Source organism: Electrophorus electricus, chromosome 5 (assembly GCF_041902795.1).
Source record: "Electrophorus electricus isolate QZ-2024a chromosome 5, ASM4190279v1, whole genome shotgun sequence".
Taxonomy (NCBI): Eukaryota; Metazoa; Chordata; class Actinopteri; order Gymnotiformes; family Gymnotidae; genus Electrophorus; species Electrophorus electricus.
The window spans coordinates 20,153,461-20,180,339 of record NC_137501.1 but is presented as its reverse complement, the minus strand read 5'-3'; the positions used below and the strand labels follow the sequence as shown (position 1 = coordinate 20,180,339).

The 26,879-nt window shown below is 37.7% G+C and overlaps 7 non-coding genes across 7 annotated transcripts; all 7 read right to left on the bottom strand.

Annotated features, from left to right (window-relative positions):
- Nucleotides 1-4,938: 4,938 nt before the first annotated feature.
- On the bottom strand, nucleotides 4,939-5,010 carry trnaq-cug (transfer RNA glutamine (anticodon CUG)). Its single transcript has one exon. It is a non-coding gene; the product is annotated as a tRNA-Gln (tRNA).
- Nucleotides 5,011-6,377: 1,367 nt separating this feature from the next.
- On the bottom strand, nucleotides 6,378-6,449 carry trnaq-cug (transfer RNA glutamine (anticodon CUG)). The gene has a single exon. It is a non-coding gene; the product is annotated as a tRNA-Gln (tRNA).
- Nucleotides 6,450-13,865: 7,416 nt separating this feature from the next.
- On the bottom strand, nucleotides 13,866-13,937 carry trnaq-cug (transfer RNA glutamine (anticodon CUG)). The gene has a single exon. It is a non-coding gene; the product is annotated as a tRNA-Gln (tRNA).
- Nucleotides 13,938-15,303: 1,366 nt separating this feature from the next.
- Nucleotides 15,304-15,375, bottom strand: trnaq-cug (transfer RNA glutamine (anticodon CUG)). The gene has a single exon. It is a non-coding gene; the product is annotated as a tRNA-Gln (tRNA).
- A 1,366-nt stretch (nucleotides 15,376-16,741) lies between these two features.
- On the bottom strand, nucleotides 16,742-16,813 carry trnaq-cug (transfer RNA glutamine (anticodon CUG)). Its single transcript has one exon. It is a non-coding gene; the product is annotated as a tRNA-Gln (tRNA).
- A 1,368-nt stretch (nucleotides 16,814-18,181) lies between these two features.
- trnaq-cug (transfer RNA glutamine (anticodon CUG)) lies at nucleotides 18,182-18,253 on the bottom strand. The gene has a single exon. It is a non-coding gene; the product is annotated as a tRNA-Gln (tRNA).
- Nucleotides 18,254-26,807: 8,554 nt separating this feature from the next.
- Nucleotides 26,808-26,879, bottom strand: trnaq-cug (transfer RNA glutamine (anticodon CUG)). Its single transcript has one exon. It is a non-coding gene; the product is annotated as a tRNA-Gln (tRNA).

Genomic DNA, 26,879 nt, shown 5'->3' with positions numbered 1-26,879 from the left:
TATCACATCTGTCTTTTTTTTGTAAAACATGAGTTCCTTTTATATAACTTTATCTTGTCCAACATCATCAGGACACAGATTGGCAAGGCATTGACCTAATTTTGGCAAAAACTGCTTTGTCTCATGTTTGTAATCCGTATATGGCAGAGTGCTTTCCATATATCACATCTCCTGTCTTTTTTTTGTAAGACATGATTTGGTAGGTTTACCTTGTCCAGCATCATCAGCACACAGATTGGCAAGGCATTGACCTAATTGTGGCAACAACTGCTTTGTCAAATATTTTTAATCTGGTCAAGTGACAGACATTTTTGCCATTTACAATAAGTTTTAGCAAGAAAACCCATATAATCTCAAAATGTCAGCCAGGTTTAGAAAGCTGCCACGGAGGCATGACCTCTGACAATTTAAAATGAAAACTGCTTACTAAGCATTACACTATGGAAACTTCAAAACAAACCTTCTTCCTTATAGCTGATTTCAGAGTCCACAATGCTTACCCTTACTCCATAACCAACAAGACAACATGTTTGTACTGGTGGCTTCAGAATTCAGACCTTTCCATTATAAAATTGATAGGTTTGGTTTTATGTTGTCTCAGAAACAAGGTAATAGGGACTTCAACAGGTTCCACTGAGAGTCAAACTCAGATGACTGGATTCAGAGTCCAGAGTGTTAACCATTACACCATGGAAGCTTAACCAAACAACTGGGTGGCCTGCATTGCTGGATTCAGAATGAATTGCTTGTCCCAGTACCTAATGGAAGGAACAAAAATGAAGTGTGATGTCTTCGTTTATTGATGGTGAATCACTTATCTGCCGAGAAATCTCTATCTTAATGCCATCTATGCTAGGATAATCAGCATTTAGTTTTCCAAAATCACAGGCATTTAAGAATTCCTCACAAAAGGTTAATCGAATCTGATCGATCAATACAGGCTGCAGCAATTAAAAAAAGTTGCTACCAGAAAGTACCTGCGAGCTGAAATGAACAACAAGCATTCAATAGGTTCCACCAAGAGTTGAACTGGGATCACCAGAAACAAAGACCAGATTGCTAACTATTACACCACAGAAACAACAAAAAAATGCTTTTGCTCTTCTTGTATTGATGTAATCACAACTGCAGGTGTATACTGTTACATCAAGCAAAACAACAAAAATATGTTTCGTGTCTTCTGTATCGCTGGATTCAGTGTCCGTAGTACTTGCAAATATATTATACAAATGTTTAAAATATCTTTTGTGTCTTTACTTTTGCCGGATTCAGTGTCAAGCCTGCTTACAATCCAAATCTGCAAACAACAAATCGAGCCTTATTGTCTTGTGTTTCACTGGATTCAGAGTCCACAGTGCTTTCAATTCCATCATAAAACAAATCCAAAAATGTTTTGTCTTCTGTATTGCTAGATTCAGAGGGCAGAGTGCTTTCTATATATCACATCTGTCTTTTTTTTGTAAGACATGAGTTCCTTTTATATAACTTTATGTTGTCCAACATCATCAGGACACAGATTGGCAAGGCATTGACCTAATATTGGCAACAACTGCTTTGTCTCATGTTTGTAATCCGTATATGGCAGAGTGCTTTCCATATATCACATCTCCTGTCTTTTTTTTGTAAGACATGATTTGGTAGGTTTACCTTGTCCAGCATCATCAGCACACAGATTGGCAAGGCATTGACCTAATTGTGGCAACAACTGCTTTGTCAAATATTTTTAATCTAGTCAAGTGACAGACATTTTTGCCATTTACAATAAGTTGTAGCAAGAAAACCCATATAATCTCAAAATGTCAGCCAGGTTTAGAAAGCTGCCACGGAGGCATGACCTCTGACAATTTAAAATGAAAACTGCTTACTAAGCATTACACTGTGGAAACTTCAAAACAAACCTTCTTCCTTATAGCTGATTTCAGAGTCCACAATGCTTACCCTTACTCCATAACCAACAAGACAACATGTTTGTACTGGTGGCTTCAGAATTCAGACCTTTCCATTATAAAATTGATAGGTTGGGTTTTATGTTGTCTCAGAAACAAGGTAATAGGGACTTCAACAGGTTCCACTGAGAGTCAAACTCAGATGACTGGATTCAGAGTCCAGAGTGTTAACCATTACACCATGGAAGCTTAACCAAACAACTGGGTGGCCTGCATTGCTGGATTCAGAATGAATTGCTTGCCCAGTACCTAATGGAAGGAACAAAAATGAAGTGTGATGTCTTCGTTTATTGATGGTGAATCACTTATCTGACGAGAAATCTCTTTAGCTTAATGCCATCTATGCTAGGATAATCAGCATTTAGTTTTCCAAAATCACAGGCATTTAAGAATTCCTCACAAAAGGTTAATCGAATCTGATCCATCAATACAGGCTGCAGCAATTAAAAAAACTTGCTACCAGAAAGTACCTGCGAGCTGAAATGAACAACAAGCATTCAATAGGTTCCACCAAGAGTTGAAATGGGATCACCAGAAACAAAGACCAGATTGCTAACTATTACACCACAGAAACAACAAAAAAATGCTTTTGCTCTTCTTGTATTGATGTAATCACAACTGCAGGTGTATACTGTTACATCAAGCAAAACAACAAAAATATGTTTCGTGTCTTCTGTATCGCTGGATTCAGTGTCCGTAGTACTTGCAAATATATTATACAAATGTTTAAAATATCTTTTGTGTCTTTACTTTTGCCGGATTCAGTGTCAAGCCTGCTTACAATCCCAATCTGCAAACAACAAATCGAGCCTTATTGTCTTGTGTTTCACTGGATTCAGAGTCCACAGTGCTTTCAATTCCATCATAAAACAAATCCAAAAATGTTTTGTCTTCTGTATTGCTAGATTCAGAGGGCAGAGTGCTTTCTATATATCACATCTGTCTTTTTTTTGTAAGACATGAGTTCCTTTTATATAACTTTATCTTGTCCAACATCATCAGGACACAGATTGGCAAGGCATTGACCTAATTTTGGCAACAACTGCTTTGTCTCATGTTTGTAATCCGTATATGGCAGAGTGCTTTCCATATATCACATCTCCTGTCTTTTTTTTGTAAGACATGATTTGGTAGGTTTACCTTGTCCAGCATCATCAGCACACAGATTGGCAAGGCATTGACCTAATTGTGGCAACAACTGCTTTGTCTCATGTTTGTAATCTGGTCAAGTGACAGACATTTTTGCCATTTACAATAAATTGTAGCAAGAAAACCCATATAATCTCAAAATGTCAGCCAGGTTTAGAAAGGTGCCACGGAGGCATGACCTCTGACAATTAAAATGAAAAGTGCTTACTAAGCATTACACTGTGGAAACTTCAAAAGAACCCTTTTTCCTTATAGCTGATTTCAGAGTCCACAATGCTTACCTTTACTCCATAACCAACAAGACCACATGTTTGTACTGGTGGCTTCAGAACTCAGACCTTTCCATTATAAAATTGATAGGTTTGGTTTTATGTTGTCTCAGAAACAAGGTAATAGGGACTTCAACAGGTTCCACTGAGAGTCAAACTCAGATGACTGGATTCAGACCAGAGTGCTAACCATTACACCATGGAAGCTTAACCAAACAACTGGGTGGCCTGCATTGCTGGATTCAGAATGAATTGCTTGTCCCAGTACCTAATGGAAGGAACAAAAATGAAGTGTGATGTCTTCGTTTATTGATGGTGAATCACTTATCTGACGAGAAATCTCTTTAGCTTAATGCCATCTATGCTAGGATAATCAGCATTTAGTTTTCCAAAATCACAGGCATTTAAGAATTCCTCACAAAAGGTTAATCGAATCTGATCCATCAATACAGGCTGCAGCAATTAAAAAAAGTTGCTACCAGAAAGTACCTGCGAGCTGAAATGAACAACAAGCATTCAATAGGTTCCACCAAGAGTTGAACTGGGATCACCAGAAACAAAGACCAGATTGCTAACTATTACACCACAGAAACAACAAAAAAATGCTTTTGCTCTTCTTGTATTGATGTAATCACAACTGCAGGTGTATACTGTTACATCAAGCAAAACAACAAAAATATGTTTCGTGTCTTCTGTATCGCTGGATTCAGTGTCCGTAGTACTTGCAAATATATTATACAAATGTTTAAAATATCTTTTGTGTCTTTACTTTTGCTGGATTCAGTGTCAAGCCTGCTTACAATCCCAATCTGCAAACAACAAATCGAGCCTTATTGTCTGGTGTTTCACTGGATTCAGAGTCCACAGTGCTTTCAATTCCATCATAAAACAAATCCAAAAATGTTTTGTCTTCTGTATTGCTAGATTCAGAGGGCAGAGTGCTTTCTATATATCACATCTGTCTTTTTTTTGTAAGACATGAGTTCCTTTTATATAACTTTATCTTGTCCAACATCATCAGGACACAGATTGGCAAGGCATTGACCTAATTTTGGCAACAACTGCTTTGTCTCATGTTTGTAATCCGTATATGGCAGAGTGCTTTCCATATATCACATCTCCTGTCTTTTTTTTGTAAGACATGATTTGGTAGGTTTACCTTCTCCAGCATCATCAGCACACAGATTGGCAAGGCATTGACCTAATTGTGGCAACAACTGCTTTGTCTCATGTTTGTAATCTGGTCAAGTGACAGACATTTTTGCCATTTACAATAAATTGTAGCAAGAAAACCCATATAATCTCAAAATGTCAGCCAGGTTTAGAAAGGTGCCACGGAGGCATGACCTCTGACAATTAAAATGAAAAGTGCTTACTAAGCATTACACTGTGGAAACTTCAAAAGAACCCTTTTTCCTTATAGCTGATTTCAGAGTCCACAATGCTTACCTTTACTCCATAACCAACAAGACAACATGTTTGTACTGGTGGCTTCAGAATCCAGACCTTTCCACTATGAAAATAACAGGTTTGGTTTTATATTATCTCAGAAACAAGGTAACAGGGACTTCAACAGGTTCCACTGAGAGTTGAACTCAGATGACTGGATTCAGAGTCCAGAGTGCTAACCATTACACCATGGAACCTTAACCAAGCAACTGGGTGTCATGCATTGCTGGATTCAGAATGAATTGCTTATCACAGTACCTAATGGAAGGAACAAAAATGAAGTGTGATGTCTTCGTTTATTGATGGTGAATCACTTATCTGACAAGAAATCTCTTTAGCTTAATGCCATCTATGCTAGGATAATCAGCATTTAGTTTTCCAAAATCACAGGCATTTAAGAATTCCTCACAAAAGGTTAATCGAATCTGATCCATCAATACAGGCTGCAGCCATTAAAAAAACTTGCTACCAGAAAGTACCTGCGAGTTGAAATGAACAACAAGCATTCAATAGGTTCCACCAAGAGCTGAACTGGGATCACCAGAGACAAAGACCAGATTGCTAAGTATTACACCACAGAAACAACAAAAAAATGTTTTTGCTCTTCTTGTATTGATGTAATCACAACCGCAGGTGTATACTGTTACATCAAGCAAAACAACAAATATATGTTTTGTGTCTTCTCTATCGCTGGACTCAGTGTCCGTAGTACTTGCAAATATATTATACAAATGTTTAAACTATCTTTTGTGTCTTTACTTTTGCTGGATTCAGTGTCAAGCCTGCTTACAATCCCAATCTGCAAACAACAAATCGAGCCTTATTGTCTTGTGTTTCACTGGATTCAGAGTCCACAGTGCTTTCAATTCCATCATAAAACAAATCCAAAAATGTTTTGTCTTCTGTATTGCTAGATTCAGAGGGCAGAGTGCTTTCTATATATCACATCTGTCTTTTTTTTGTAAGACATGAGTTCCTTTTATATAACTTTATCTTGTCCAACATCATCAGGACACAGATTGGCAAGGCATTGACCTAATTTTGGCAACAACTGCTTTGTCTCATGTTTGTAATCCGTATATGGCAGAGTGCTTTCCATATATCACATCTCCTGTCTTTTTTTTGGAAAACATGATTTGGTAGGTTTACCTTGTCCAGCATCATCAGCACACAGATTGGCAAGGCATTGACCTAATTGTGGCAACAACTGCTTTGTCTCATGTTTGTAATCTGGTCAAGTGACAGACATTTTTGCCATTTACAATAAATTGTAGCAAGAAAACCCATATAATCTCAAAATGTCAGCCAGGTTTAGAAAGGTGCCACGGAGGCATGACCTCTGACAATTAAAATGAAAAGTGCTTACTAAGCATTACACTGTGGAAACTTCAAAAGAACCCTTTTTCCTTATAGCTGATTTCAGAGTCCACAATGCTTACCTTTACTCCATAACCAACAAGACAACATGTTTGTACTGGTGGCTTCAGAATCCAGACCTTTCCACTATGAAAATAACAGGTTTGGTTTTATATTATCTCAGAAACAAGGTAACAGGGACTTCAACAGGTTCCACTGAGAGTCGAACTCAGATGACTGGATTCAGAGTCCAGAGTGCTAACCATTACACCATGGAACCTTAACCAAGCAACTGGGTGTCATGCATTGCTGGATTCAGAATGAATTGCTTATCACAGTACCTAATGGAAGGAACAAAAATGAAGTGTGATGTCTTCGTTTATTGATGGTGAATCACTTATCTGACAAGAAATCTCTTTAGCTTAATGCCATCTATGCTAGGATAATCAGCATTTAGTTTTCCAAAATCACAGGCATTTAAGAATTTCTCACAAAAGGTTAATCGAATCTGATCCATCAATACAGGCTGCAGCCATTAAAAAAACTTGCTACCAGAAAGTACCTGCGAGTTGAAATGAACAACAAGCATTCAATAGGTTCCACCAAGAGCTGAACTGGGATCACCAGAGACAAAGACCAGATTGCTAAGTATTACACCACAGAAACAACAAAAAAATGTTTTTGCTCTTCTTGTATTGATGTAATCACAACCGCAGGTGTATACTGTTACATCAAGCAAAACAACAAATATATGTTTTGTGTCTTCTCTATCGCTGGACTCAGTGTCCGTAGTACTTGCAAATATATTATACAAATGTTTAAAATATCTTTTGTGTCTTTACTTTTGCTGGATTCAGTGTCAAGCCTGCTTACAATCCCAATCTGCAAACAACAAATCGAGCCTTATTGTCTTGTGTTTCACTGGATTCAGAGTCCACAGTGCTTTCAATTCCATCATAAAACAAATCCAAAAATGTTTTGTCTTCTGTATTGCTAGATTCAGAGGGCAGAGTGCTTTCTATATATCACATCTGTCTTTTTTTTGTAAAACATGAGTTCCTTTTATATAACTTTATCTTGTCCAACATCATCAGGACACAGATTGGCAAGGCATTGACCTAATTTTGGCAAAAACTGCTTTGTCTCATGTTTGTAATCCGTATATGGCAGAGTGCTTTCCATATATCACATCTCCTGTCTTTTTTTTGTAAGACATGATTTGGTAGGTTTACCTTGTCCAGCATCATCAGCACACAGATTGGCAAGGCATTGACCTAATTGTGGCAACAACTGCTTTGTCAAATATTTTTAATCTGGTCAAGTGACAGACATTTTTGCCATTTACAATAAATTGTAGCAAGAAAACCCATATAATCTCAAAATGTCAGCCAGGTTTAGAAAGCTGCCACAGAGGCATGACCTCTGACAATTTAAAATGAAAACTGCTTACTAAGCATTACACTGTGGAAACTTCAAAACAAACCTTCTTCCTTATAGCTGATTTCAGAGTCCACAATGCTTACCTTTACTCCATAACCAACAAGACAACATGTTTGTACTGGTGGCTTCAGAATTCAGACCTTTCCATTATAAAATTGATAGGTTTGGTTTTATGTTGTCTCAGAAACAAGGACTTCAACAGGTTCCACTGAGAGTCAAACTCAGATGACTGGATTCAGAGTCCAGAGTGCTAACCATTACACCATGGAAGCTTAACCAAACAACTGGGTGGCCTGCATTGCTGGATTCAGAATGAATTGCTTGTCCCAGTACCTAATGGAAGGAACAAAAATGAAGTGTGATGTCTTCGTTTATTGATGGTGAATCACTTATCTGACGAGAAATCTCTTTAGCTTAATGCCATCTATGCTAGGATAATCAGCATTTAGTTTTCCAAAATCACAGGCATTTAAGAATTCCTCACAAAAGGTTAATCGAATCTGATCCATCAATACAGGCTGCAGCAATTAAAAAAACTTGCTACCAGAAAGTACCTGCGAGCTGAAATGAACAACAAGCATTCAATAGGTTCCACCAAGAGCTGAACTGGGATCACCAGAGACAAAGACCAGATTGCTAAGTATTACACCACAGAAACAACAAAAAAATGTTTTTGCTCTTCTTGTATTGATGTAATCACAACCGCAGGTGTATACTGTTACATCAAGCAAAACAACAAATATATGTTTTGTGTCTTCTCTATCGCTGGACTCAGTGTCCGTAGTACTTGCAAATATATTATACAAATGTTTAAAATATCTTTTGTGTCTTTACTTTTGCTGGATTCAGTGTCAAGCCTGCTTACAATCCCAATCTGCAAACAACAAATCGAGCCTTATTGTCTTGTGTTTCACTGGATTCAGAGTCCACAGTGCTTTCAATTCCATCATAAAACAAATCCAAAAATGTTTTGTCTTCTGTATTGCTAGATTCAGAGGGCAGAGTGCTTTCTATATATCACATCTGTCTTTTTTTTGTAAAACATGATTTCCTTTTATATAACTTTATCTTGTCCAACATCATCAGGACACAGATTGGCAAGGCATTGACCTAATTTTGCCAAAAACTGCTTTGTCTCATGTTTGTAATCCGTATATGGCAGAGTGCTTTCCATATATCACATCTCCTGTCTTTTTTTTGTAAGACATGATTTGGTAGGTTTACCTTGTCCAGCATCATCAGCACACAGATTGGCAAGGCATTGACCTAATTGTGGCAACAACTGCTTTGTCTCATGTTTTTAATCTGGTCAAGTGACAGACATTTTTGCCATTTACAATAAGTTGTAGCAAGAAAACCCATATAATCTCAAAATGTCAGCCAGGTTTAGAAAGCTGCCACAGAGGCATGACCTCTGACAATTTAAAATGAAAACTGCTTACTAAGCATTACACTGTGGAAACTTCAAAACAAACCTTCTTCCTTATAGCTGATTTCAGAGTCCACAATGCTTACCTTTACTCCATAACCAACAAGACAACATGTTTGTACTGGTGGCTTCAGAATTCAGACCTTTCCATTATAAAATTGATAGGTTTGGTTTTATGTTGTCTCAGAAACAAGGACTTCAACAGGTTCCACTGAGAGTCAAACTCAGATGACTGGATTCAGAGTCCAGAGTGCTAACCCTTACACCATGGAAGCTTAACCAAACAACTGGGTGGCCTGCATTGCTGGATTCAGAATGAATTGCTTGTCCCAGTACCTAATGGAAGGAACAAAAATGAAGTGTGATGTCTTCGTTTATTGATGGTGAATCACTTATCTGACGAGAAATCTCTTTAGCTTAATGCCATCTATGCTAGGATAATCAGCATTTAGTTTTCCAAAATCACAGGCATTTAAGAATTCCTCACAAAAGGTTAATCGAATCTGATCCATCAATACAGGCTGCAGCAATTAAAAAAACTTGCTACCAGAAAGTACCTGCGAGCTGAAATGAACAACAAGCATTCAATAGGTTCCACCAAGAGCTGAACTGGGATCACCAGAGACAAAGACCAGATTGCTAACTATTACACCACAGAAACAACAAAAAAATGCTTTTGCTCTTCTTGTATTGATGTAATCACAACCGCAGGTGTATACTGTTACATCAAGCAAAACAACAAAAATATGTTTCGTGTCTTCTGTATCGCTGGATTCAGTGTCCATAGTACTTGCAAATATATTATACAAACGTTTAAAATATGTTTTGTGTCTTTACTTTTGCCGGATTCAGTGTCAAACCTGCTTACAATCCCAATCTGCAAACAACAAATCGAGCCTTATTGTCTTGTGTTTCACTGGATTCAGAGTCCACAGTGCTTTCAATTCCATCATAAAACAAATCCAAAAATGTTTTGTCTTCTGTATTGCTAGATTCAGAGGGCAGAGTGCTTTCTATATATCACATCTGTCTTTTTTTTGTAAAACATGAGTTCCTTTTATATAACTTTATCTTGTCCAACATCATCAGGACACAGATTGGCAAGGCATTGACCTAATTTTGCCAAAAACTGCTTTGTCTCATGTTTGTAATCCGTATATGGCAGAGTGCTTTCCATATATCACATCTCCTGTCTTTTTTTTGTAAGACATGATTTGGTAGGTTTACCTTGTCCAGCATCATCAGCACACAGATTGGCAAGGCATTGACCTAATTGTGGCAACAACTGCTTTGTCTCATGTTTTTAATCTGGTCAAGTGACAGACATTTTTGCCATTTACAATAAGTTGTAGCAAGAAAACCCATATAATCTCAAAATGTCAGCCAGGTTTAGAAAGCTGCCACAGAGGCATGACCTCTGACAATTTAAAATGAAAACTGCTTACTAAGCATTACACTGTGGAAACTTCAAAACAAACCTTCTTCCTTATAGCTGATTTCAGAGTCCACAATGCTTACCTTTACTCCATAACCAACAAGACAACATGTTTGTACTGGTGGCTTCAGAATTCAGACCTTTCCATTATAAAATTGATAGGTTTGGTTTTATGTTGTCTCAGAAACAAGGACTTCAACAGGTTCCACTGAGAGTCAAACTCAGATGACTGGATTCAGAGTCCAGAGTGCTAACCATTACACCATGGAAGCTTAACCAAACAACTGGGTGGCCTGCATTGCTGGATTCAGAATGAATTGCTTGTCCCAGTACCTAATGGAAGGAACAAAAATGAAGTGTGATGTCTTCGTTTATTGATGGTGAATCACTTATCTGACGAGAAATCTCTTTAGCTTAATGCCATCTATGCTAGGATAATCAGCATTTAGTTTTCCAAAATCACAGGCATTTAAGAATTCCTCACAAAAGGTTAATCGAATCTGATCCATCAATACAGGCTGCAGCAATTAAAAAAACTTGCTACCAGAAAGTACCTGCGAGCTGAAATGAACAACAAGCATTCAATAGGTTCCACCAAGAGCTGAACTGGGATCACCAGAGACAAAGACCAGATTGCTAACTATTACACCACAGAAACAACAAAAAAATGCTTTTGCTCTTCTTGTATTGATGTAATCACAACCGCAGGTGTATACTGTTACATCAAGCAAAACAACAAAAATATGTTTCGTGTCTTCTGTATCGCTGGATTCAGTGTCCATAGTACTTGCAAATATATTATACAAACGTTTAAAATATCTTTTGTGTCTTTACTTTTGCCGGATTCAGTGTCAAACCTGCTTACAATCCCAATCTGCAAACAACAAATCGAGCCTTATTGTCTTGTGTTTCACTGGATTCAGAGTCCACAGTCCTTTCAATTCCATCATAAAACAAATCCAAAAATGTTTTGTCTTCTGTATTGCTAGATTCAGAGGGCAGAGTGCTTTCTATATATCACATCTGTCTTTTTTTTTGTAAGACATGAGTTCCTTTTATATAACTTTATCTTGTCCAACATCATCAGGACACAGATTGGCAAGGCATTGTCCTAATTTTGGCAACAACTGCTTTGTCTCATGTTTGTAATCCGTATATGGCAGAGTGCTTTCCATATATCACATCTCCTGTCTTTTTTTTGTAAGACATGATTTGGTAGGTTTACCTTGTCCAGCATCATCAGCACACAGATTGGCAAGGCATTGACCTAATTGTGGCAACAACTGCTTTGTCTCATGTTTGTAATCTTGTCAAGTGACAGACATTTTTGCCATTTACAATAAGTTGTAGCAAGAAAACCCATATAATCTCAAAATGTCAGCCAGGTTTAGAAAGGTGCCACGGAGGCATGTCCTCTGACAATTAAAATGAAAAGTGCTTACTAAGCATTACACTGTGGAAACTTCAAAAGAACCCTTTTTCCTTATAGCTGATTTCAGAGTCCACAATGCTTACCTTTACTCCATAACCAACAAGACAACATGTTTGTACTGGTGGCTTCAGAATCCAGACCTTTCCATTATGAAAATAATAGGTTTGGTTTTATATTATCTCAGAAACAAGGTAACAGGGACTTCAACAGGTTCCACTGAGAGTCGAACTCAGAGTCCAGAGTGCTAACCATTACACCATGGAACCTTAACCAAGCAACTGGGTGTCCTGCATTGCTGGATTCAGAATGAATTGCTTATCACAGTACCTAATGGAAGGAACAAAAATGAAGTGTGATGTCTTCGTTTATTGATGGTGAATCACTTATCTGACGAGAAATCTCTTTAGCTTAATGCCATCTATGCTAGGATAATCAGCATTTAGTTTTCCAAAATCACAGGCATTTAAGAATTCCTCACCTAATTTTGGCAACAACTGCTTTGTCTCATGTTTGTAATCCGTATATGGCAGAGTGCTTTCCATATATCACATCTACTGTCTTTTTTTTGTAAGACATGATTTGGTAGGTTTACCTTAATTAAGCACCTGGGTGTCCTGCATTGCTGGATTCAGAATGAATTGCTTATCCCAGTACCTAATGGAAGGAACAAAAATGAAGTGTGATGTCTTCGTTTATTGATGGTGAATCACTTATCTGACGAGAAATCTCTTTAGCTTAATGCCATCTATGCTAGGATAATCAGCATTTAGTTTTCCAAAATCACAGGCATTTAAGAATTCCTCACAAAAGGTTAATCGAATCTGATCCATCAATACAGGCTGCAGCCATTAAAAAAACTTGCTACCAGAAAGTACCTGCGAGCTGAAATGAACAACAAGCATTCAATAGGTTCCACCAAGAGCTGAACTGGGATCACCAGAGACAAAGACCAGATTGCTAACTATTACACCACAGACACAACAAAAAAATGCTTTTACTCTTCTTGTATTGATGTAATCACAACCGCAGGTGTATACTGTTACATCAAGCAAAACAACAAAAATATGTTTTGTGTCTTCTTTATCGCTGGACTCAGTGTCCGCAGTACTTGCAAATATATTATACAAACATTTAAAATATCTTTTGTGTCTTTACTTTTGCCGGATTCAGTGTCAAGCCTGCTTACAATCACAATCTGCAAACAACAAATCGAGCCATATTGTCTTGTGTTTCACTGGATTCAGAGTCCACAGTGCTTTCAATTCCATCATAAAACAAATCCAAAAATGTTTTGACTTCTGTATTGCTAGATTCAGAGGGCAGAGTGCTTTCTATATATCACATCTGTCTTTTTTTTGTAAGACATGAGTTCCTTTTATATAAATTTATCTTGTCCAACATCATCAGGACACAGATTGGCAAGGCATTGACCTAATTTTGGCAACAACTGCTTTGTCTCATGTTTGTAATCCGTATATGGCAGAGTGCTTTCCATATATCACATCTACTGTCTTTTTTTTGTAAGACATGATTTGGTAGGTTTACCTTGTCCAGCATCATCAGCACACAGATTGGCAAGGCATTGACCTAATTGTGGCAACAACTGCTTTGTCTCATGTTTTTAATCTGGTCAAGTGACAGACATTTTTGCCATTTACAATAAGTTGTAGCAAGAAAACCCATATAATCTCAAAATGTCAGCCAGGTTTAGAAAGGTGCCACGGAGGCATGACCTCTGACAATTAAAATGAAAAGTGCTTACTAAGCATTACACTGTGGAAACTTCAAAAGAACGCTTTTTCCTCATAGCTGATTTCAGAGTCCACAATGCTTACCTTTACTCCATAACCAACAAGACAACATGTTTGTACTGGTGGCTTCAGAATCCAGACCTTTCCATTATGAAAATAATAGGTTTGGTTTTATATTATCTCAGAAACAAGGTAACAGGGACTTCAACAGGTTCCACTGAGAGTCGAACTCAGATGACTGGATTCAGAGTCCAGAGTGCTAACCATTACACCATTGAACCTTAACCAAGCAACTGGGTGTCCTGCATTGCTGGATTCAGAATGAATTGCTTATCCCAGTACCTAATGGAAGGAACAAAAATGAAGTGTGATGTCTTCGTTTATTGATGGTGAATCACTTATCTGACGAGAAATCTCTTTAGCTTAATGCCATCTATGCTAGGATAATCAGCATTTAGTTTTCCAAAATCACAGGCATTTAAGAATTCCTAACAAAAGGTTAATCGAATCTGATCCATCAATACAGGCTGCAGCCATTAAAAAAACTTGCTACCAGAAAGTACCTGCGAGCTGAAATGAACAACAAGCATTCAATAGATTCCACCAAGAGCTGAACTGGGATCACCAGAGACAAAGACCAGATTGCTAACTATTACACCACAGACACGACAAAAAAATGTTTTTGCTCTTCTTGTATTGATGTAATCACAACCGCAGGTGTATACTGTTACATCAAGCAAAACAACAAAAATATGTTTTGTGTCTTCTTTTTCGCTGGACTCAGTGTCCGCAGTACTTGCAAATATATTATACAAACATTTAAAATATCTTTTGTGTCTTTACTTTTGCCGGATTCAGTGTCAAGCCTGCTTACAATCACAATCTGCAAACAACAAATCGAGCCTTATTGTCTTGTGTTTCACTGGATTCAGAGTCCACAGTGCTTTCAATTCCATCATAAAACAAATCCAAAAATGTTTTGTCTTCTGTATTGCTAGATTCAGAGGGCAGAGTGCTTTCTATATATCACATCTGTCTTTTTTTTGTAAGACATGAGTTCCTTTTATATAACTTTATCTTGTCCAACATCATCAGGACACAGATTGGCAAGAAATTGACCTAATTTTGGCAACAACTGCTTTGTCTCATGTTTGTAATCCGTATATGGCAGAGTGCTTTCCATATATCACATCTCCTGTCTTTTTTTTGTAAGACATGATTTGGTAGGTTTACCTTGTCCAGCATCATCAGCACACAGATTGGCAAGGCATTGACCTAATTGTGGCAACAACTGCTTTGTCTCATGTTTGTAATCTGGTCAAGTGACAGACATTTTTGCCATTTACAATAAATTGTAGCAAGAAAACCCATATAATCTCAAAATGTCAGCCAGGTTTAGAAAGGTGCCACTGAGGCATGACCTCTGACAATTAAAATGAAACGTGCTTACTAAGCATTACACTGTGGAAACTTCAAAAGAACCCTTTTTCCTTATAGCTGATTTCAGAGTCCACAATGCTTACCTTTACTCCATAACCAACAAGACAACATGTTTGTACTGGTGGCTTCAGAATCCAGACCTTTCCATTATGAAAACAATAGGTTTGGATTATATTATCTCAGAAACAAGGTAACAGGGACTTCAACAGGTTCCACTGAGAGTCGAACTCAGATGACTGGATTCAGAGTCCAGAGTGCTAAGCATTACACCATGGAACCTTAACCAAGCAACTGGGTGTCCTGCATTGCTGGATTCAGAATGAATTGCTTATCCCAGTACCTAATGGAAGGAACAAAAATGAAGTGTGATGTCTTCGTTTATTGATGGTGAATCACTTATCTGACGAGAAATCTCTTTAGCTTAATGCCATCTATGCTAGGATAATCAGCATTTAGTTTTCCAAAATCACAGGCATTTAAGAATTCCTCACAAAAGGTTAATCGAATCTGATCCATCAATACAGGCTGCAGCCATTAAAAAAACTTGCTACCAGAAAGTACCTGCGAGCTGAAATGAACAACAAGCATTCAATAGGTTCCACCAAGAGTTGAACTGCGATCACCAGATACAAAGACAAGATTGCTAACTATTACACCACAGAAACAACAAAAAAATGCTTTTGCTCTTCTTGTATTGATGTAATCACAACCGCAGGTGTATACTGTTACATCAAGCAAAACAACAAATATATGTTTTGTGTCTTCTCTATCGCTGGACTCAGTGTCCGTAGTACTTGCAAATATATTATACAAATGTTTAAAATATCTTTTGTGTCTTTACTTTTGCCGGATTCAGTGTCAAGCCTGCTTACAATCCCAATCTGCAAACAACAAATCGAGCCTTATTGTCTTGTGTTTCACTGGATTCAGAGTCCACAGTGCTTTCAATTCCATCATAAAATAAATCCAAAAATGTTTTGTCTTCTGTATTGCTAGATTCAGAGGGCAGAGTGCTTTCTATATATCACATCTGTCTTTTTTTTGTAAGACATGAGTTCCTTTTATATAACTTTATCTTGTCCAACATCATCAGGACACAGATTGGCAAGAAATTGACCTAATTTTGGCAACAACTGCTTTGTCTCATGTTTGTAATCCGTATATGGCAGAGTGCTTTCCATATATCACATCTCCTGTCTTTTTTTTGTAAGACATGTTTTGGTAGGTTTACCTTGTCCAGCATCATCAGCACACAGATTGGCAAGGCATTGACCTAATTGTGGCAACAACTGCTTTGTCTCATGTTTGTAATCTGGTCAAGTGACAGACATTTTTGCCATTTACAATAAATTGTAGCAAGAAAACCCATATAATCTCAAAATGTCAGCCAGGTTTAGAAAGGTGCCACTGAGGCATGACCTCTGACAATTAAAGTGAAACGTGCTTACTAAGCATTACACTGTGGAAACTTCAAAAGAACCCTTTTTCCTTATAGCTGATTTCAGAGTCCACAATGCTTACCTTTACTCCATAACCAACAAGACAACATGTTTGTACTGGTGGCTTCAGAATCCAGACCTTTCCATTATGAAAACAATAGGTTTGGATTATATTATCTCAGAAACAAGGTAACAGGGACTTCAACAGGTTCCACTGAGAGTCGAACTCAGATGACTGGATTCAGAGTCCAGAGTGCTAACCATTACACCATGGAACCTTAACCAAGCAACTGGGTGTCCTGCATTGCTGGATTCAGAATGAATTGCTTATCCCAGTACCTAATGGAAGGAACAAAAATGAAGTGTGATGTCTTCGTTTATTGATGGTGAATCACTTATCTGACGAGAAATCTCTTTAGCTTAATGCCATCTATGCTAGGATAATCAGCATTTAGTTTTCCAAAATCACAGGCATTTAAGAATTCCTCACAAAAGGTTAATCGAATCTGATCCATCAATACAGGCTGCAGCCATTAAAAAAACTTGCTACCAGAAAGTACCTGCGAGCTGAAATGAACAACAAGCATTCAATAGGTTCCACCAAGAGTTGAACTGGGATCACCAGAGACAAAGACAAGATTGCTAACTATTACACCACAGAAACAACAAAAAAATGCTTTTGCTCTTCTTGTATTGATGTAATCACAACCGCAGGTGTATACTGTTACATCAAGCAAAACAACAAATATATGTTTTGTGTCTTCTCTATCGCTGGACTCAGTGTCCGTAGTACGTGTAAATATATTATACAAATGTTTAAAATATCTTTTGTGTCTTTACTTTTGCCGGATTCAGTGTCAAGCCTGCTTACAATCCCAATCTGCAAACAACAAATCGAGCCTTATTGTCTTGTGTTTCACTGGATTCAGAGTCCACAGTGCTTTCAATTCCATCATAAAATAAATCCAAAAATGTTTTGTCTTCTGTATTGCTAGATTCAGAGGGCAGAGTGCTTTCTATATATCACATCTGTCTTTTTTTTGTAAGACATGAGTTCCTTTTATATAACTTTATCTTGTCCAACATCATCAGGACACAGATTGGCAAGGCATTGACCTAATTTTGGCAAAAACTGCTTTGTCTCATGTTTGTAATCCGAATATGGCAGAGTGCTTTCCATATATCACATCTCCTGTCTTTTTTTTGTAAGACATGATTTGGTAGGTTTACCTTGTCCAGCATCATCAGCACACAGATTGGCAAGGCATTGACCTAATTGTGGCAACAACTGCTTTGTCTCATGTTTGTAATCTGGTCAAGTGACAGACATTTTTGCCATTTACAATAAGTTGTAGCAAGAAAACCCATATAATCTCAAAATGTCAGCCAGGTTTAGAAAGCTGCCACGGAGGCATGACCTCTGACAATTTAAAATGAAAACTGCTTACTAAGCATTACACTGTGGAAACTTCAAAACAAACCTTCTTCCTTATAGCTGATTTCAGAGTCCACAATGCTTACCTTTACTCCATAACCAACAAGACAACATGTTTGTACTGGTGGCTTCAGAATTCAGACCTTTCCATTATAAAATTGATAGGTTTGGTTTTATGTTGTCTCAGAAACAAGGTAACAGGGACTTCAACAGGTTCCACTGAGAGTCGAACTCAGATGACTGGATTCAGAGTCCAGAGTGCTAACCATTACACCATGGAACCTTAACAAAGCAACTGGGTGTCCTGCATTGCTGGATTCAGAATGAATTGCTTATCCCAGTACCTAATGGAAGGAACAAAAATGAAGTGTGATGTCTTCGTTTATTGATGGTGAATCACTTATCTGACGAGAAATCTCTTTAGCTTAATGCCATCTATGCTAGGATAATCAGCATTTAGTTTTCCAAAATCACAGGCATTTAAGAATTCCTCACAAAAGGTTAATCGAATCTGATCCATCAATACAGGCTGCAGCCATTAAAAAAACTTGCTACCAGAAAGTACCTGCGAGCTGAAATGAACAACAAGCATTCAATAGGTTCCACCAAGAGTTGAACTGGGATCACCAGAGACAAAGACAAGATTGCTAACTATTACACCACAGAAACAACAAAAAAATGCTTTGCTCTTCTTGTATTGATGTAATCACAACCGCAGGTGTATACTGTTACATCAAGCAAAACAACAAATATATGTTTTGTGTCTTCTCTATCGCTGGACTCAGTGTCCGTAGTACGTGTAAATATATTATACAAATGTTTAAAATATCTTTTGTGTCTTTACTTTTGCCGGATTCAGTGTCAAGCCTGCTTACAATCCCAATCTGCAAACAACAAATCGAGCCTTATTGTCTTGTGTTTCACTGGATTCAGAGTCCACAGTGCTTTCAATTCCATCATAAAATAAATCCAAAAATGTTTTGTCTTCTGTATTGCTAGATTCAGAGGGCAGAGTGCTTTCTATATATCACATCTGTCTTTTTTTTGTAAGACATGAGTTCCTTTTATATAACTTTATCTTGTCCAACATCATCAGGACACAGATTGGCAAGGCATTGACCTAATTTTGGCAAAAACTGCTTTGTCTCATGTTTGTAATCCGTATATGGCAGAGTGCTTTCCATATATCACATCTCCTGTCTTTTTTTTGTAAGACATGATTTGGTAGGTTTACCTTGTCCAACATCATCAGCACACAGATTGGCAAGGCATTGACCTAATTGTGGCAACAACTGCTTTGTCTCATGTTTGTAATCTGGTCAAGTGACAGACATTTTTGCCATTTACAATAAGTTGTAGCAAGAAAACCCATATAATCTCAAAATGTCAGCCAGGTTTAGAAAGCTGCCACGGAGGCATGACCTCTGACAATTTAAAATGAAAACTGCTTACTAAGCATTACACTGTGGAAACTTCAAAACAAACCTTCTTCCTTATAGCTGATTTCAGAGTCCACAATGCTTACCTTTACTCCATAACCAACAAGACAACATGTTTGTACTGGTGGCTTCAGAATCCAGACCTTTCCATTATGAAAACAATAGGTTTGGATTATATTATCTCAGAAACAAGGTAACAGGGACTTCAACAGGTTCCACTGAGAGTCGAACTCAGATGACTGGATTCAGAGTCCAGAGTGCTAACCATTACACCAAGGAAGCTTAACCAAACAACTGGGTGGCCTGCATTGCTGGATTCAGAATGAATTGCTTGTCCCAGTACCTAATGGAAGGAACAAAAATGAAGTGTGATGTCTTCGTTTATTGATGGTGAATCACTTATCTGACGAGAAATCTCTTTAGCTTAATGCCATCTATGCTAGGATAATCAGCATTTAGTTTTCCAAAATCACAGGCATTTAAGAATTCCTCACAAAAGGTTAATCGAATCTGATCCATCAATACAGGCTGCAGCCATTAAAAAAACTTGCTACCAGAAAGTACCTGCGAGCTGAAATGAACAACAAGCATTCAATAGGTTCCACCAAGAGCTGAACTGGGATCACCAGAGACAAAGACCAGATTGCTAACTATTACACCACAGACACGACAAAAAAATGCTTTTGCTCTTCTTGTATTGATGTAATCACAACCGCAGGTGTATACTGTTACATCAAGCAAAACAACAAAAATATGTTTTGTGTCTTCTTTATCGCTGGACTCAGTGTCCGCAGTACTTGCAAATACATTATACAAACATTTAAAATATCTTTTGTGTCTTTACTTTTGCCGGATTCAGTGTCAAGCCTGCTTACAATCACAATCTGCAAACAACAAATCGAGCCATATTGTCTTGTGTTTCACTGGATTCAGAGTCCACAGTGCTTTCAATTCCATCATAAAACAAATCCAAAAATGTTTTGTCTTCTGTATTGCTAGATTCAGAGGGCAGAATGCTTTCTATATATCACATCTGTCTTTTTTTTGTAAGACATGAGTTCCTTTTATATAACTTTATCTTGTCCAACATCATCAGGACACAGATTGGCAAGGCATTGACCTAATTGTGGCAACAACTGCTTTGTCTCATGTTTGTAATCTGTATATGGCAGAGTGCTTTCCATATATCACATCTCCTGTCTTTTTTTTGTAAGACATGATTTGGTAGGTTTACCTTGTCCAGCATCATCAGCACACAGATTGGCAAGGCATTGACCTAATTGTGGCAACAACTGCTTTGTCAAATGTTTTTAATCTGGTCAAGTGACAGACATTTTTGCCATTTACAATAAGTTGTAGCAAGAAAACCCATATAATCTCAAAATGTCAGCCAGGTTTAGAAAGGTGCCACGGAGGCATGACCTCTGACAATTAAAATGAAAAGTGCTTACTAAGCATTACACTGTGGAAACTTCAAAAGAACGCTTTTTCCTCATAGCTGATTTCAGAGTCCACAATGCTTACCTTTACTCCATAACCAACAAGACAACATGTTTGTACTGGTGGCTTCAGAATCCAGACCTTTCCATTATGAAAATAATAGGTTTGGTTTTATATTATATCAGAAACAAGGTAACAGGGACTTCAACAGGTTCCACTGAGAGTCGAACTCAGATGACTGGATTCAGAGTCCAGAGTGCTAACCATTACACCAAGGAAGCTTAACCAAACAACTGGGTGGCCTGCATTGCTGGATTCAGAATGAATTGCTTGTCCCAGTACCTAATGGAAGGAACAAAAATGAAGTGTGATGTCTTCGTTTATTGATGGTGAATCACTTATCTGACGAGAAATCTCTTTAGCTTAATGCCATCTATGCTAGGATAATCAGCATTTAGTTTTCCAAAATCACAGGCATTTAAGAATTCCTCACAAAAGGTTAATCGAATCTGATCCATCAATACAGGCTGCAGCCATTAAAAAAACTTGCTACCAGAAAGTACCTGCGAGCTGAAATGAACAACAAGCATTCAATAGGTTCCACCAAGAGCTGAACTGGGATCACCAGAGACAAAGACCAGATTGCTAACTATTACACCACAGACACGACAAAAAAATGCTTTTGCTCTTCTTGTATTGATGTAATCACAACCGCAGGTGTATACTGTTACATCAAGCAAAACAACAAAAATATGTTTTGTGTCTTCTTTATCGCTGGACTCAGTGTCCGCAGTACTTGCAAATACATTATACAAACATTTAAAATATCTTTTGTGTCTTTACTTTTGCCGGATTCAGTGTCAAGCCTGCTTACAATCACAATCTGCAAACAACAAATCGAGCCATATTGTCTTGTGTTTCACTGGATTCAGAGTCCACAGTGCTTTCAATTCCATCATAAAACAAATCCAAAAATGTTTTGTCTTCTGTATTGCTAGATTCAGAGGGCAGAATGCTTTCTATATATCACATCTGTCTTTTTTTTGTAAGACATGAGTTCCTTTTATATAACTTTATCTTGTCCAACATCATCAGGACACAGATTGGCAAGGCATTGACCTAATTGTGGCAACAACTGCTTTGTCTCATGTTTGTAATCTGTATATGGCAGAGTGCTTTCCATATATCACATCTCCTGTCTTTTTTTTGTAAGACATGATTTGGTAGGTTTACCTTGTCCAGCATCATCAGCACACAGATTGGCAAGGCATTGACCTAATTGTGGCAACAACTGCTTTGTCAAATGTTTTTAATCTGGTCAAGTGACAGACATTTTTGCCATTTACAATAAGTTGTAGCAAGAAAACCCATATAATCTCAAAATGTCAGCCAGGTTTAGAAAGGTGCCACGGAGGCATGACCTCTGACAATTAAAATGAAAAGTGCTTACTAAGCATTACACTGTGGAAACTTCAAAAGAACGCTTTTTCCTCATAGCTGATTTCAGAGTCCACAATGCTTACCTTTACTCCATAACCAACAAGACAACATGTTTGTACTGGTGGCTTCAGAATCCAGACCTTTCCATTATGAAAATAATAGGTTTGGTTTTATATTATCTCAGAAACAAGGTAACAGGGACTTCAACAGGTTCCACTGAGAGTCGAACTCAGATGACTGGATTCAGAGTCCAGAGTGCTAACCATTACACCATTTAACCTTAACCAAGCAACTGGGTATCCTGCATTGCTGGATTCAGAATGAATTGCTTATCCCAGTACCTAATGGAAGGAACAAAAATGAAGTGTGATGTCTTCGTTTATTGATGGTGAATCACTTATCTGACGAGAAATCTCTTTAGCTTAATGCCATCTATGCTAGGATAATCAGCATTTAGTTTTCCAAAATCACAGGCATTTAAGAATTCCTCACAAAAGGTTAATCGAATCTGATCCATCAATACAGGCTGCAGCCATTAAAAAAACTTGCTACCAGAAAGTACCTGCGAGCTGAAATGAACAACAAGCATTCAATAGATTCCACCAAGAGCTGAACTGGGATCACCAGAGACAAAGACCAGATTGCTAACTATTACACCACAGACACGACAAAAAAATGTTTTTGCTCTTCTTGTATTGATGTAATCACAACCGCAGGTGTATACTGTTACATCAAGCAAAACAACAAAAATATGTTTTGTGTCTTCTTTTTCGCTGGACTCAGTGTCCGCAGTACTTGCAAATATATTATACAAACATTTAAAATATCTTTTGTGTCTTTACTTTTGCCGGATTCAGTGTCAAGCCTGCTTACAATCACAATCTGCAAACAACAAATCGAGCCTTATTGTCTTGTGTTTCACTGGATTCAGAGTCCACAGTGCTTTCAATTCCATCATAAAACAAATCCAAAAATGTTTTGTCTTCTGTATTGCTAGATTCAGAGGGCAGAGTGCTTTCTATATATCACATCTGTCTTTTTTTTGTAAGACATGAGTTCCTTTTATATAACTTTATCTTGTCCAACATCATCAGGACACAGATTGGCAAGGCATTGACCTAATTTTGGCAACAACTGCTTTGTCTCATGTTTGTAATCCGTATATGGCAGAGTGCTTTCCATATATCACATCTCCTGTCTTTTTTTTGTAAGACATGATTTGGTAGGTTTACCTTGTCCAGCATCATCAGCACACAGATTGGCAAGGCATTGACCTAATTGTGGCAACAACTGCTTTGTCTCATGTTTGTAATCTGGTCAAGTGACAGACATTTTTGCCATTTACAATAAATTGTAGCAAGAAAACCCATATAATCTCAAAATGTCAGCCAGGTTTAGAAAGGTGCCACTGAGGCATGACCTCTGACAATTAAAATGAAACGTGCTTACTAAGCATTACACTGTGGAAACTTCAAAAGAACCCTTTTTCCTTATAGCTGATTTCAGAGTCCACAATGCTTACCTTTACTCCATAACCAACAAGACAACATGTTTGTACTGGTGGCTTCAGAATCCAGACCTTTCCATTATGAAAACAATAGGTTTGGATTATATTATCTCAGAAACAAGGACTTCAACAGGTTCCACTGAGAGTCGAACTCAGATGACTGGATTCAGAGTCCAGAGTGCTAACCATTACACCAAGGAAGCTTAACCAAACAACTGGGTGGCCTGCATTGCTGGATTCAGAATGAATTGCTTGTCCCAGTACCTAATGGAAGGAACAAAAATGAAGTGTGATGTCTTCGTTTATTGATGGTGAATCACTTATCTGACGAGAAATCTCTTTAGCTTAATGCCATCTATGCTAGGATAATCAGCATTTAGTTTTCCAAAATCACAGGCATTTAAGAATTCCTCACAAAAGGTTAATCGAATCTGATCCATCAATACAGGCTGCAGCCATTAAAAAAACTTGCTACCAGAAAGTACCTGCGAGCTGAAATGAATAACAAGCATTCAATAGGTTCCACCAAGAGTTGAACTGGGATCACCAGAGACAAAGACCAGATTGCTAAGTATTACACCACAGAAACAACAAAAAAATGCTTTTGCTCTTCTTGTATTGATGTAATCACAACCGCAGGTGTATACTGTTACATCAAGCAAAACAACAAAAATATGTTTCGTGTCTTCTGTATCGCTGGATTCAGTGTCCATAGTACTTGCAAATATATTATACAAATGTTTAAAATATCTTTTGTGTCTTTACTTTTGCTGGATTCAGTGTCAAGCCTGCTTACAATCCCAATCTGCAAACAACAAATCGAGCCTTATTGTCTTGTGTTTCACTGGATTCAGAGTCCACAGTCCTTTCAATTCCATCATAAAACAAATCCAAAAATGTTTTGTCTTCTGTATTGCTAGATTCAGAGGGCAGAGTGCTTTCTATATATCACATCTGTCTTTTTTTTGTAAGACATGAGTTCCTTTTATATAACTTTATCTTGTCCAACATCATCAGGACACAGATTGGCAAGGCATTGACCTAATTTTGGCAACAACTGCTTTGTCTCATGTTTGTAATCCGTATATGGCAGAGTGCTTTCCATATATCACATCTCCTGTCTTTTTTTTGTAAGACATGATTTGGTAGGTTTACCTTGTCCAGCATCATCAGCACACAGATTGGCAAGGCATTGACCTAATTGTGGCAACAACTGCTTTGTCAAATGTTTTTAATCTGGTCAAGTGACAGACATTTTTGCCATTTACAATAAGTTGTAGCAAGAAAACCCATATAATCTCAAAATTTCAGCCAGGTTTAGAAAGCTGCCACGGAGGCATGACCTCTGACAATTTAAAATGAAAACTGCTTACTAAGCATTACACTGTGGAAACTTCAAAACAAACCTTCTTCCTTATAGCTGATTTCAGAGTCCACAATGCTTACCTTTACTCCATAACCAACAAGACAACATGTTTGTACTGGTGGCTTCAGAATCCAGACCTTTCCACTATGAAAATAACAGGTTTGGTTTTATATTATCTCAGAAACAAGATAACAGGGACTTCAACAGGTTCCACTGAGAGTCGAACTCAGATGACTATAGTCAGAGTCCAGAGTGCTAACCATTACACCATGGAACCTTAACAAAGCAACTGGGTGTCCTGCATTGCTGGATTCAGAATGAATTGCTTATCCCAGTACCTAATGGAAGGAACAAAAATGAAGTGTGATGTCTTCGTTTATTGATGGTGAATCACTTATCTGACGAGAAATCTCTTTAGCTTAATGCCATCTATGCTAGGATAATCAGCATTTAGTTTTCCAAAATCACAGGCATTTAAGAATTCCTCACAAAAGGTTAATCGAATCTGATCCATCAATACAGGCTGCAGCCATTAAAAAAACTTGCTACCAGAAAGTACCTGCGAGCTGAAATGAACAACAAGCATTCAATAGGTTCCACCAAGAGTTGAACTGGGATCACCAGAGACAAAGACAAGATTGCTAACTATTACACCACAGAAACAACAAAAAAATGCTTTTGCTCTTCTTGTATTGATGTAATCACAACCGCAGGTGTATACTGTTACATCAAGCAAAACAACAAATATATGTTTTGTGTCTTCTCTATCGCTGGACTCAGTGTCCGTAGTACGTGTAAATATATTATACAAATGTTTAAAATATCTTTTGTGTCTTTACTTTTGCCGGATTCAGTGTCAAGCCTGCTTACAATCCCAATCTGCAAACAACAAATCGAGCCTTATTGTCTTGTGTTTCACTGGATTCAGAGTCCACAGTGCTTTCAATTCCATCATAAAATAAATCCAAAAATGTTTTGTCTTCTGTATTGCTAGATTCAGAGGGCAGAGTGCTTTCTATATATCACATCTGTCTTTTTTTTGTAAGACATGAGTTCCTTTTATATAACTTTATCTTGTCCAACATCATCAGGACACAGATTGGCAAGGCATTGACCTAATTTTGGCAAAAACTGCTTTGTCTCATGTTTGTAATCCGAATATGGCAGAGTGCTTTCCATATATCACATCTCCTGTCTTTTTTTTGTAAGACATGATTTGGTAGGTTTACCTTGTCCAGCATCATCAGCACACAGATTGGCAAGGCATTGACCTAATTGTGGCAACAACTGCTTTGTCTCATGTTTGTAATCTGGTCAAGTGACAGACATTTTTGCCATTTACAATAAGTTGTAGCAAGAAAACCCATATAATCTCAAAATGTCAGCCAGGTTTAGAAAGCTGCCACGGAGGCATGACCTCTGACAATTTAAAATGAAAACTGCTTACTAAGCATTACACTGTGGAAACTTCAAAACAAACCTTCTTCCTTATAGCTGATTTCAGAGTCCACAATGCTTACCTTTACTCCATAACCAACAAGACAACATGTTTGTACTGGTGGCTTCAGAATTCAGACCTTTCCATTATAAAATTGATAGGTTTGGTTTTATGTTGTCTCAGAAACAAGGTAACAGGGACTTCAACAGGTTCCACTGAGAGTCGAACTCAGATGACTGGATTCAGAGTCCAGAGTGCTAACCATTACACCATGGAACC